Here is a 12,403-nt window from a genome sequence, read left to right on the forward strand (position 1 = left end):
GCCAACGACTCCCGTCATCAGCCAATCCCTCATAGAGTCAATGACTGACAAATACAGCAGTGTTCCTGTTTCACGGTACAATAAACTCCAGTGCTCCCCATGAGACCAGACTGTGGTGAGGCCTCACCCAAACCATCACTCTCATTTGCTCAGCTTCCTCCTTCCCTATCCTGTCCCCCTCACTATGGTTCAGGGTTTGTGCTAGGCCCCGCCTCAATTTATCCCTATCTCAGGGCCCGCTTCTGGGAAGCCCAAACAAAGACAACCTGTATCTGCATTGCATAAAAACCAAAAAGCCACATATTTGACTATTTTGTCATTTCATTGAAGTGCATAAAGACTTGTCTTTCTTGAAGAAATAACATGAGGTTTCCTATTTATAGTGCATGATGTTCTAAATACCTAATTAGGTGACTTCTAAATGGGAAATGATTCCTTTTTATAGGATCTAGGTCCTTTTTTTTCTTGCTGGTATCCAACTGTGAGAAATTCAGAATTACTTCTAAGAAGAGAAAAAAATGGAAACTATTATGTTTTAGGGAAAAAGAAATGTTCGATTAAGAGCTCTGTGTATTGCTAACAACTCTTTTCAGTTGAATTTGCTTTTCTGGAATAAGATGTCTCATGCACCCCTTATTGCTCTGAGACTTCTCCCATGTCATCAGGCATTGGATAGTACAAGAAAAAATTTCTGCCACATTAATTTGAGTCTAGGTCCAACTTCTAGAATCATCTCATTGTTGTACCTAGATGAGCTTTGGATTACTTGCCTAACAAAACCATTGTGCTTTATAAAAAATTACACACTTATGCTTACTGGGTACATTTCTCTTAGGAAGCATGACAGTGTTTTCCATATGGTGGGCTTCACACACGCTTTTTCAGCTTATAAAGAAAGTAAGAGATAAACCCCCAACCCTCATTTGGAACTGTCATGGTCAAAATAAACTCTCCACTGTTCCCAAGTCTAAATGCATTTCTGGGATGAATTAACATGCTTCCTGATGGTGTGAAGAGGTATTACAAGCCAGAAATAAAATAGAAATCCATCCAAGCCTACTAGAATTTTGAAGAATGAGTATAAAATGTTAAAAATATTCATTTCCATTTTTTCCAGTGGATATATTACATAATAAACCTGCCACTAAAAAATCAAGCATAAAACAATTAGATGTTTAACAATCAAGACTAAAACTATTAGTCCAGAGGTACCAATTTTTTAAGGACCTTAATAAAGAGTGGGCACACTAGATAACAACTAATGAAGTTTTTTTTGTATCATATATAAAATGAACTTTAACAGATCAGAATATTTATTTTCTCATTATTTAACTACTTGAGAAACATTTAATATCTTTCTTATGATTTCATAAGGCTATGTCACATATAAAATTAAATAAAAGCAGCAAAAGAGTTTACTGACAGTTTAAAGGAGAAAGAGTGTCCTCATAACTCATCTTTACACTGGAAAGAGGTGAGATACAGCGTGCAGAGCTTCCCATGGTCAGGTGGCCCTAAAAGTTGTTTTCCTAACAGAAACATTTAAATTCTGTGCTTGCTACAAGGAATAGTTTTCACACCTCAAGGATTTCTATAGCAATCACTGCAGTGAAAGATGCTGATGAGAAAAAAAAAAACCGTGCCTGGCATCAGAATCACTTGGGAGTAGAACAGAAATGAAGGAAACCAGTTTGATTTTAGATTATGCATTTAAAAATTCCTTTATTTAGATCAAATTTGACAACCAAATTCCATAATTTGCAAGAAAAGCACTTTTTAACTCCACTTCAATGCATAAGAAAACCACATAGGCCTGGACCATCACTCTATCAACTGTCTCCAGGCAACAGGGAGTCTAAGTCACTGTGCCAACTCACTCCTGACTGCTTAATGCTACAGCATCCATCTCTCCCCTTTGAATCATTCCCAACAGCCAGTGAGCCTACTCCTTAGCTAACAACACCCTTCCTTAACACACACATCCTTCCACCTTCTCCATTTCTCATTTCCCTTTACAGCTGAGCCTCTAAGACTTGTCTACTTAAGCCCTTTCTATTTCTTGATCCCTGCCTCTCCTGAATCCATTTCATGTAGCAACCCAAGGCACCACCGAAACTACTCTAGGCAAGAATGTCAGTTACCTTCAAGTTTGCCAAACCCAATGCCTCCTTCCTACTCTCTCTTGACCTCACTCCTGAGTGGCTCTCTCAGCAGCAGCTGGGCTCTTTCTCCTATGGAGAATCCCAGCCTGCCTCAGTTGCCCTGGCATCATGCACCCTGGGGTCAGCCCATCTCACTGAATCCACTGCCTTAATTCAAATGTTGGCAATCTCCAGGGCACTGCCCAGGTCTACTTCTCTTTAAATTCCCCCAAGTTCTCCCTTGCAGCATCATCCATACACCTAACTTCTTCAATACCATCTAAATAACATCAATGCTCAAAGACATACCTCTAGCCTATATCTTTCTTCTGAGGACTAGACATAGAAAAGTAGGCCTCTCCAATTTAATATGTTTCTCATGAAAGTATCCTACCCTAAAGTCTTTATACAACCCACCCTTGTCTGCATCTCCAAATTCCATTCATGCCCTGTCTCAGCTCTACTCTAGGCATGAAGCCCGCCTCTGGGGTGCTCCAACTTGGCCAGGCTCAAGGCCTTGCACACACACTTTTCTCTGCCTGGCAATCTTGTGCCTGGCTCTCTCCCTGTGTGGAACTCCTTCTGCTCATTCCTGGCTTGTATGTCAGGGGCTCCCTGGGCACACTCTCTGAATGCCTTCCTGCTATTCTCCAGGATGGCTTCCTGATATTTCTCCAATATCACTGGAGTAATACTCCCTGATACTTCTCCAACATCAGTAGAGTAATACTCCCTGATACTTCCCCAATATCATTTGCCAAAAATAAATGTTTTGCATTTCTCCATCTGCTTATTGTCTGCCTTTCATGTTCTCCTCTATGTTCCTTGAGGGTCAAGATCCCACCTGTTTTATATTCCCCTATATATAGATTGGGTAATCCATATAGAACTTATCGGGACATGTACTGATAAGTATTTACTACATGGATAAAAATAATCCAACATATACCTGTGATTCAGTACATAAGAATTGGAAATATCCTAATTCATGTATTGAATGAAAATACATCCTTTCATTCAACAAATATTATTGACAGCCTGTTATGTGCCCCAAACTGCTCAAAGTGTAGAAACTGTAATTTTAAGAAAACTTTTTAAAAAGGCCAAAGCCCTGCCCTCATGGGCTTATATTAAAATGTGAATTTTTGCCCTAAATCAATTCAATCTACTTTTCTGCTTCTCCTATTTAGTGAGAAAGTTTTGTAGTTGCTTCGTAAGATATCATCTCTGAATATCGGGGTTATGCCTTGATATATACCTGCCGTCCCTTCAGTAAATCCATGCAAATGGTACTCAGAAGAGACATGAAGAATTTGGACCTGAACTTATCCTATCAGAGTCAAACAGGAACCATGAAGCTATGTTTTGCCACCTGAAAGGGAATGAAACCTTCCCAGACTGGCCAGATTTGAGTCTGATCTGTTGGGTAAACTAAAACATCTAAAGAAAGAATATGTGCATAAAAAAGGGGAAGTGGGTGGAGAAGATTTCAATTATGGAAACATGGAGAAAGGCCTGTCTCTTGGGGGAAAAAAATGGCACTGTCTAGAAGAGAAGGTATCCTGTCAGCAGACCTCAGTACCTGGCCCATGTGGCTGGCTCACCCCTCTAGCAGAAATGCATACTTTAGGCTTTCAGAGTTTGATGTCTTAAACTATACATTCTCAACAGAGGTCATAGCACCCCAAGGGGGAAACCATGGTTCTTGGGGAGGGCAAAACTGCACACATCACATAAACAGATATGAAACATACCTGTGGCATTAGATTTTCTTGAGGGGCCAGGTAGGAATAAAAATATCTACAGAGTTTCCTTAGGAGGGAGTCTAATAGAAAAAGATCTAGAAACACTGCTTTAAGCATTTATCTTTAATTTTTATTTTTTTGAGACAGAGTCTCACTGTGTTGCCCAGGCTGGAGGGGAGTGGTGCGATCTCGGCTCACTGCAACCTCCTCCTCTTGGGTTCAGGCAATTCTCATGCCTCAACCTCCCAAGTAGCTAGGAATACAGACATGCACCATCACGCCCAGCTAACTTTTGTATTTTTAGTAGAGACAAAGTTTCCCTGTGTTTCCCAGGCTGATCTCTTGAGCTCAAGCAATCTGCCTGCCTTGACCTTCCAAAGTGCTGGGATTACAGGTGTGAGCCACCGCACCCAGCCTGTTTTAAGCATTTAAATCAGCCCTCCAACGGTGTTATCTCCCTGCTCCCAAGTGATCTTTGGATAAGGTGGTTTCTTACTATAGAGACAATTTAAGAGGTAGTTTCATAAACTGTCTAGTCTACTGGATAGTCATATTCCTCATGATAAATTAACAAATTAGCATTCTGAGTTTAATTAATTAGCATTCTTTTGTGCCTGTAATTAATTAATTCTTTTTTGCCTGCTAAGTAGTTAAAACTAATGAGCATCCCAAGTCTGATAAAGGATGGATTACTCCTAGGATCATACTTCAGAGCTCTCAAGGCTGAAGGCCACTCCTTCAGAGGAGTGACCTCTCCCAAGAGGATGGATGCTACCTGTGTTGACAGGCCTCCCCAGGAGACACGTCTTTGGTGTGATTACATCATTCACCAAATTAATACCAATTTGTTTATAACTCCTCTAGCCACAGATTTAAATATGGCCTTCTTAGCTTATGTATCTTTCTCATTTGGTAATATACAAGTTACAGCCAATTCTGCACGCAAAGTTCACCAATGCTTACAACTATAATGAATCAAATGAAAACATCACCATCATATATAAATGCAAATTTCATGTATAAACTATGCTCTGGTTAGGGAAACAAAGACTTGTAATATTTAAATCATGTCATTGATTATAAGGGCCACGCAAATACATATTCTGATTTGTTGTTAGCAATTGGAAAGGCAAAATAAAGCTCCACCAAGGTGCTTTTCTTGTGAGAGCTCATGGCTCCTCAGGGGTGCAGCAGGCTGTGCAGCGGAATCACTTGGCACTTGCAAAAGATGCACATGCACCTGAAGCCCACTCCGGGAGAGTCAGTGGGTTATTACTTTTTAAAACATCAATCTCCCCAAGTGAATATGTTGTGCACTACCAACAGAGAAACTGATGTCAGATAAGAAGCAGATGACTAAACGTGAATTCTTCCAGATCCAGAACAAAGAAACAGTTCAGGTGGAGAGAAGAGCTGAGAATGTAATAATGAATGAATAATGGCTGATGCTAACGAGCGTGAGCTTCCTCCACAGGAATGCTAAAAATGTGAGACCTGGTGTTAATTTTTTAAACCAAAAGAAAGTCATCCTTCCACTACATCAGGAGGGCTGCTGTACTGAATAGGAAAGAGAGATGAGCAACTCAGTTAAGAGAACCAGAAAGTAAACTCAGATGAAGCTGAGGTGGTGTGGGACAAAAAGGGAGGGAAGCGAAGGCAGAATAGGATCAAAGGGCTCAAAGAAAGACAGCTGAGGCCCAGGTTCGGGTGCCCTGCGTGTGCAGGGCAGGTGGAATTTCAGAAGACCCACAGCAACAGGGGAACTAAGAACAGGGATGGGAATGGGCTGGAAGACAGTATGGACATAACATGACATCAAAGATTATACTCTCGGGAGGACAGGTTTTCCTGTAACTTCTAAAGGAATATTTTAAAAAATACACTCTTTTGGAATTACAGCATTTATACATATAGTGTATGTATACCTTTCGTTCTGAAAGCAAATAGCAAATGTTCCATAGCTTCAGTGATAAACGAAAAATAACAAGCATCAAGTGAGAACTAGTTAAATGAGTATTCTGATGTGACATATCTTTATCTTGTTGCCTTGTTTGCTGAGCATGATAGCATTTGGGTTAGCAAATCTGATAAAGTTTGGATTAATGAGGGGATCACCCTTCAGAGCCTGCAAGAACGTGCCCGGGTAGAGCCTTCAGTAATAATAAATGTTGCATTTAAATGATCATGGATTAAATTTAGATTTAAATGTAAAATAATCTCTTCCATAATATTTGCATAAATTAAATTTTGCATTAATAGTTAATGCAGATAAAATATCCACATAATTAGTTGTGTTTTTCCAGGCTTCCCCTTGGTTTTTGCCTCCACATCACCATTGGACATAAGCCCAAACAGGAACACTGTCACTCAGTCAGAATTTTCTCTCCCTTTAAAAAAAATTTTTCCATATCCAAACCTGGGCCACATTTATTTTTCTATTTTCCAATCCAATTTTTAAAGTACATTTTTATCGAAGTAAAACATATGAACAGAAAAGTACATATATCTTAAGTGTCTGGCTTGATAAATCTTTAAGTGAATAAATCCACATAAACAACACCCAGATCAAGAAAGACAGCATTACCCCAGAATTCTCTCCTGCTTGAAAGCAGATGCCATACTGGAACCTTCACTGGCCCTAATGACGGTGTTGTCTTCTACACACTCCAGTAACACCAGTTATTAGAACATCTGTGGGTACGCTCCTACACATGGTGAGTTTCTCGTCTAAAGAACACCCTTCCTCAGGCTCAACAGTAGCTTCAAAATGGCTGCATGGACACTCTCTGTCTGAGGAGGTGGTCACAGCACCACATTCTAAGCAGCATTCACCTGTATATTTCAAGGGAAAAAAAATTCTGCAGCCACGTGATTTATCAACTTGGAGTTAATTATTGCTTACTACATTAACAGCTGTTTTGAACAATTCTAGCATTGGAGGAGATGCCAGTAAGAGGTGGGGCAGTGAGGACATGTGAGTGCCAGCACAACCTGGGTGGCAGAAGCCCTGTAGGGGCTCTGGCAACACTGTCAGGAAACACGGCTGATCAGCTCGTCAAGACCTTTCCCACCCCTTCTACCTGGCTTCCTCTGACTACAAAGGCTGAACATCCACACATTGGCTTTCCCAGGTTCTCCTGTGATTGGAAAGTGTGATGGAACAAGATGTGAATGAAGTCAGCCTCAGGAAGGAACGGCCTCTGTGGTAAGTAGCTTTTAATGTCCTAATAAAAAGGAGCAGATACTGTTCGTGGGACATTTCTACTTTGCTACTTATTCTGCTTGCCTGGAATGTAGATGAAATGGCTGGATGTGCAGCAGCCTCCTTATGAGGGTGACAGCAAAGTCAACGGGCTCCTCAGACATCAGCCCTGATTTTATTAATTTGCCAGACCAAAGCCAGCAGCCCCCATGTTGGACTTCCTTTTATGTGAAGCAAATAAATTCCCATTTGTTTAATCCTCTGTAGTCTGGTTTTCTGTTTCTTGGAGCCAAATATAAGGCTGACTCATATATTTGGGACAGCCCAATTGAGTCAGTAAACACAGCCTTGCCTATGCTGTAGGATAAGCTTCTGCTACATGGAGTTTGCTCAGTGAGTTTGGTGTGAAGCAAATGAATAAATTGAGACCACCTGCAAAAGCTATGTATGTGACATACCTTAAATAAACTGGCAAACTAGTCAGAGAAGGAATTCAGACCAACCTGAGAAAAGTTAGCTGTTTTATGAAGGCAATAATGCCAAGAGAAATTTAAGGGGGAGAGGTGAATGGAGCATTGTGTGGAACCAACTAGAGGCGACTTCTTGCAGGTAGAACTAGAGCAAAATGTTGAAAAGTAGGAGTGAGGCTGCCCTGCGCATGAAGGTCTGCAAGCTGAGAAGAGGCAAATCCAGCTGAAAGACATCCTGGAGTGTACCTGGTGGAACATTCAAGAAAGAGCCATAGAAATAGAAGACACATTCTTTCCCTCAGGGACCTATTATATGGTTAAGAGAGTTATGTATCACCAAAGGTGGGCATCAAAGCAGATTTTGCTCAATTGCATTCTTTGATTGTAGTGGTTTGAATGGTGACTCCCTTCTTCCACCAAAAATTATATCCACTTGGAACCTGTGAATGTGACCTTACTTGGAAAAAATTATACCTTTGCAAATGTAACTAAGTTTATGATTTTAAGATAGGATCATCAAAGGTTACAGTGGACCCAAAATCCAATGACAAATGTCCTTCTAAGAAGAGAAAACACAGTGCAGAAGGCCATTTGAAGATACAGACAGAGGTTGCAGTGAGGCAGCCACAAGTCACAGACCACCCAGCATCACCAGAAGCTGGAAGAGAGAAGGGAAGATCCTCCTGTAGAGCCTCCAGAGGGAACATGGCCCTGCTGACACCCTGATTTTGGACTTCTGGGTTTTGGAACTATGAGAGAGCAAATGTCACATCGTAAGTCACCAAGTTTGTAGTAATGTGTTACAGCAGCCCTAGGGAATGAATACTCTGATGCACGCAGCATGCATCACTGCTGAGGGAGCAGGAGGGAAATGCGGGAAGGCTGACACCTAAGGAAGGATGGGAAGGAGAGAACGGGGTGCTTGGAACAGAGTGAAGAGAAGAATGAAGGGTCTGGAAGGAACATGATGACAGACCTGAGGTTTCTGTGTTGGATAATGGTGTGGATTGCCTCACTCATTAAATGAATGATTTTTCCCTTAGCAGAAGGCCATGTTGTTTAAGAAGTTTCTTATTCTCTTTAAGGCAAACTGAGCTTGCCTCTTGGGGCTTAGTTCCATGCAGTTTCAGTATGAACATGACTTGAAGGTGAGAGTTTGGAACAGGTGAACTTCTAGAGTCTGTACGAAAGTTACCATCCTACATAAATCTTAGTGCCAGATATTTCAAATGTCCCTTTAACTGACTTTTGCCCTGTACAGAGGCCTGAGGTATATGCAAGTGTGATGGAGTTGGCTGTTCCTGAATTTCCTCCACAGTTTTTTTTCTTTTTAATTCATCACGATATTTGTTTAAAATTGAGCTATTAATAACTTAATATTAAATTGGCCTCAAAAACTACTGTCAAAAGAAAAACAACCAGGATCAGGTGGTGAGGGACAATGAGGGGACTCTGGCCTTGAGTCTTGGGCAAAGGCTTTGACCACGTGGCTCCATCCTTCACCCTGGGAAAGATGGGACTGAGTCAGTCGTCCTGAATTCCAATTCCAACTGAAGGCTTTGAGACTGGTCTAGAGGCCTCTATGGCACCAACTTCCAAGAGATTTTAAAGGATTTCAAAATGCATGAACATAATCCACCCAAAAATTCTTGAAAATTTGTAACACCAGTGACCTTTATCCCAATTGCCAAGGTCATAATTCTGAACTTTCTTTTTTTTTTTTTTTGAGACGGAGTCTTTCTCTGTCCCCCAGGCTGGAGTGCAGTGGCGCAATCTCGGCTCACTGCAAGCTCCGCCTCCCAGGTTCACGCCATTCTCCTGCCTCAGCCTCCCGAGTAGCTGGGACTATAGGCGCCCGCCAACATGCCCGGCTAATTTTTTGTATTTTTAGTAGAGATGGGGTTTCACCGTGTTAGCCAGGATGGTCTCGATCTCCTGACCTCGTGATCCGCCCACCTTGGCCTCCCAAAGTGCTGGGATTACAGGCTTGAGCCACCGCGCCCGGCCCATAATTCTGAACTTTCTGATTACCTGAACCTATTCTCAGAAATCTCCGATTCCTTATTATCCATTCTTCCTTTCCAGCCTCCTACGGCCTGGCTTCACTCTAAACTTCACAGTGACCTAGCTCCCCTGCCATTTTCTGCTAATCTATCAGCCTATTTAATGGGAACTCACCACAGATGGTCTGAATTTACCCCCCCCACCACCGGTGACCGCCTGCACTGTGCCCAGCCAGTCACGAATCACTGATGGATGCCATTGTCTTATCCATTCTTCTGCTCAGAGCACAATTCCAGAGGATTCCCCATGGATGTTAAGACTGAGCCGCTCCAGGCTCATGGTCTCCAATCTCAGCATGCTTTCAGCACCACCAGCAAGTCACTAAGTACAGCCTTGCTCTCACTTCTGTCTCCCTCTGAGACCATCTCAGACACTCTCCAGTCTCCCTTGTCTCTGCCCTTGCCTTTGTGCCTTGAAACAGTTATGCTTTCTACTTCTAGAAGACTGAGGCCATCCTTTAGTTCCTCAAGGTTTTGCCAATGGCTCCAATTACATTTGTAGCCATGTCCATACCAATTTCTCCAGTCCACTGTGCCCCCCTGTTCAAGGACAACCTCTCCACCTTGACCCAACACCCTTCCCAGAAACTTCCTCTGGAGCCTCACTACAGCTCCATCCCTTCCCTCTCTCCCATTGATTTGGCCACTGAAGGGGATGCTTGCATTTCTCCAGATTCCACTCCATGACTTCTCTCTTCATCTCTATCAAGTTTCTTGAAAGAAAAGTCAGTTCCAATTTCAAGTGTGCACCACATTTCCTCAGGGAAGCTTTGCAGAACCCTGAAGTCCATCCCACATAGAACCCAGTGAGTCAGCATCCCAGGACCCAGCACAGGAACCTGCTTTTAACAAACGGCCTAGGTGCTCCTTGTGTTGCCTGCCTGCTGATAATGTGGTCTATGCTGCTTCCTCCCTTTCCACCCTTTAACTCACTGCCCACCGGGATTCCTTTATATGCATGATGAAGTCAATGACAACCATCAAATTGCCAAATCCCAGGAGCATTTTTAAGCCTTTATATACCTTGTTCCTGTGTTTCTTGGAGACTTTTGACATTTCTAATTCCTCCCTCCTATTTGGCAATCTCTTTCCATACTGCATTTTGAGATCTTCTTCTTTCACTGACAATTCCTTGTGACTCCTGCTCCTCTAGCTCCACACACCTTGAAACCCTCTAGGATCGCGCCTTTACTCTCACAAGATTTCATCTAAGTGACTGTGTTGGCTCCCATGGTTGATACAATCCCCCACAGTGTAATGTCCCCCAAATCTGTGTCTCCAACCCAGACCCCCTTCCTTCCATAATTCAGTTGATCAATCACAGCCAGCTGCCTGTGATATCTACCTGGTGGCCTCACGCACATTCTAGAATATGGACAAAAGGAATTCCCCATCTTTCTTCCCTAAAATTATCCTGCCTCCATTCTCTCTATGCATTTGGTGTCTCCTCCCACTACCCAATCACTGAAACTAGCAACAGGACACTCCTTCTTGACCTATCCTTTTCCCACACCACTCATCAACAATCAGTAAGCTCTCAGTTTTGTTCACAAAATCTCTCTTGAATCTGTGTCCTCCTCTCTTCATTCCTGCTTCTCCTACTCTATTTCTCAATCAACTCTGGATTCTCACAAAAAAACTCTTACTGCCCCTGAGCTGTCCCTACTCAAATCTATGTGCCCTTGGGCTGTCCCTGTACAAATCCATCTGCCCCTGGGCTATCCCTGCACAAATCCAGCTGCCCCTGGGCTGTCCCGTACAAATCCATCTGTCCCTGGGGGCTGTCCCTGCACAAATCTACCTGCCCCTTGGCTGTCCCTACACAAATCCATCTGCCAGAAGTCACCAAAATGCAGCAAATGAGCGCAAGACCACCTGCCTCAGTCAGGACAGGTCGGGCAATGCTGTGGCAATGAGCAGCTCCCAGATCTCAGCATCTTCACACAAAAAATGTCCATGTCTCCTTCAACTTTGAAGTCCACCATGGATTCCAACAGAGGGTGGGGAGAGCTCTGCTCAGTGAAGGCACCTGGGAGACCCTGGCTGACATGGGCTTCATCTCAATGCAGGTGTCCACAATCACTGTAAGAGGGGAGATGATGCAGTGGCTCTTTTGGGAGGTGTCACACATCACTGCTGCTCATGTTTCACTGGAAATCAAGTCACCTGAGTGCAATGGGGCTGGGAAGCACAATCCTATTGTGTGTCCACTGGAAACAACTCAAACCCCCAGCACCCACACCTAGCAGCCCTCTGCCTCGAATTCTCCAGCAATTCTCCACTGCCTTCAGGTCAGGCCCTCCAACTACCCTATGTATAAAGAAGACCAAGGACGTGTGTTTAAAACACAAAATTCCAGAACCCCCCACAGAAAATTCTGATCAGTTTGAGATATAGTACAAAAATAGGCATAGCAATTAACCTCCACAGGGCTTATGTTACTGGTAGCCCATGAGCCATACTTTAAGAACCTACAAGGTCAAGTACAGTGTGAACTTCTTAAAATAGTATAGGATGTCCTTGATGCTGGGACTGAGGCTTTCTCTAGAAGTCCATATTTAGGCTCACCCCTACCCTGCAGCCACCTTGCTTCTGAGGTGAGGTTACCCATGAGTCTGGCCTCGAGGCTTTGCCCTCCTTCTTGCTCCTCCTCCCACCTTTCCCTTTCTCTAACGTTTGGCCAATACGGAAGTGACTGCAGGACTCAGCACAGGAGGCACTAAAGGACGAAAGCTTTTTAGCTCCCAGTCCAGCCCAAGCTACAAAAGGTGGCCTCTCTCAT

The 12,403-nt window shown here is 43.0% G+C and overlaps 1 protein-coding gene across 1 annotated transcript in view; it reads right to left on the reverse strand.

Annotated features, from left to right (window-relative positions):
- ADCY2 (adenylate cyclase 2) overlaps positions 1-12,403 on the reverse strand; it is a 436,796-nt gene that overhangs the window by 221,195 nt on the left and 203,198 nt on the right. The gene's annotated exons all lie outside the window — the stretch shown is intronic.

Source organism: Symphalangus syndactylus, chromosome 16 (genome assembly GCF_028878055.3).
Source record: "Symphalangus syndactylus isolate Jambi chromosome 16, NHGRI_mSymSyn1-v2.1_pri, whole genome shotgun sequence".
NCBI classification, from domain to species: domain Eukaryota; kingdom Metazoa; phylum Chordata; class Mammalia; order Primates; family Hylobatidae; genus Symphalangus; species Symphalangus syndactylus.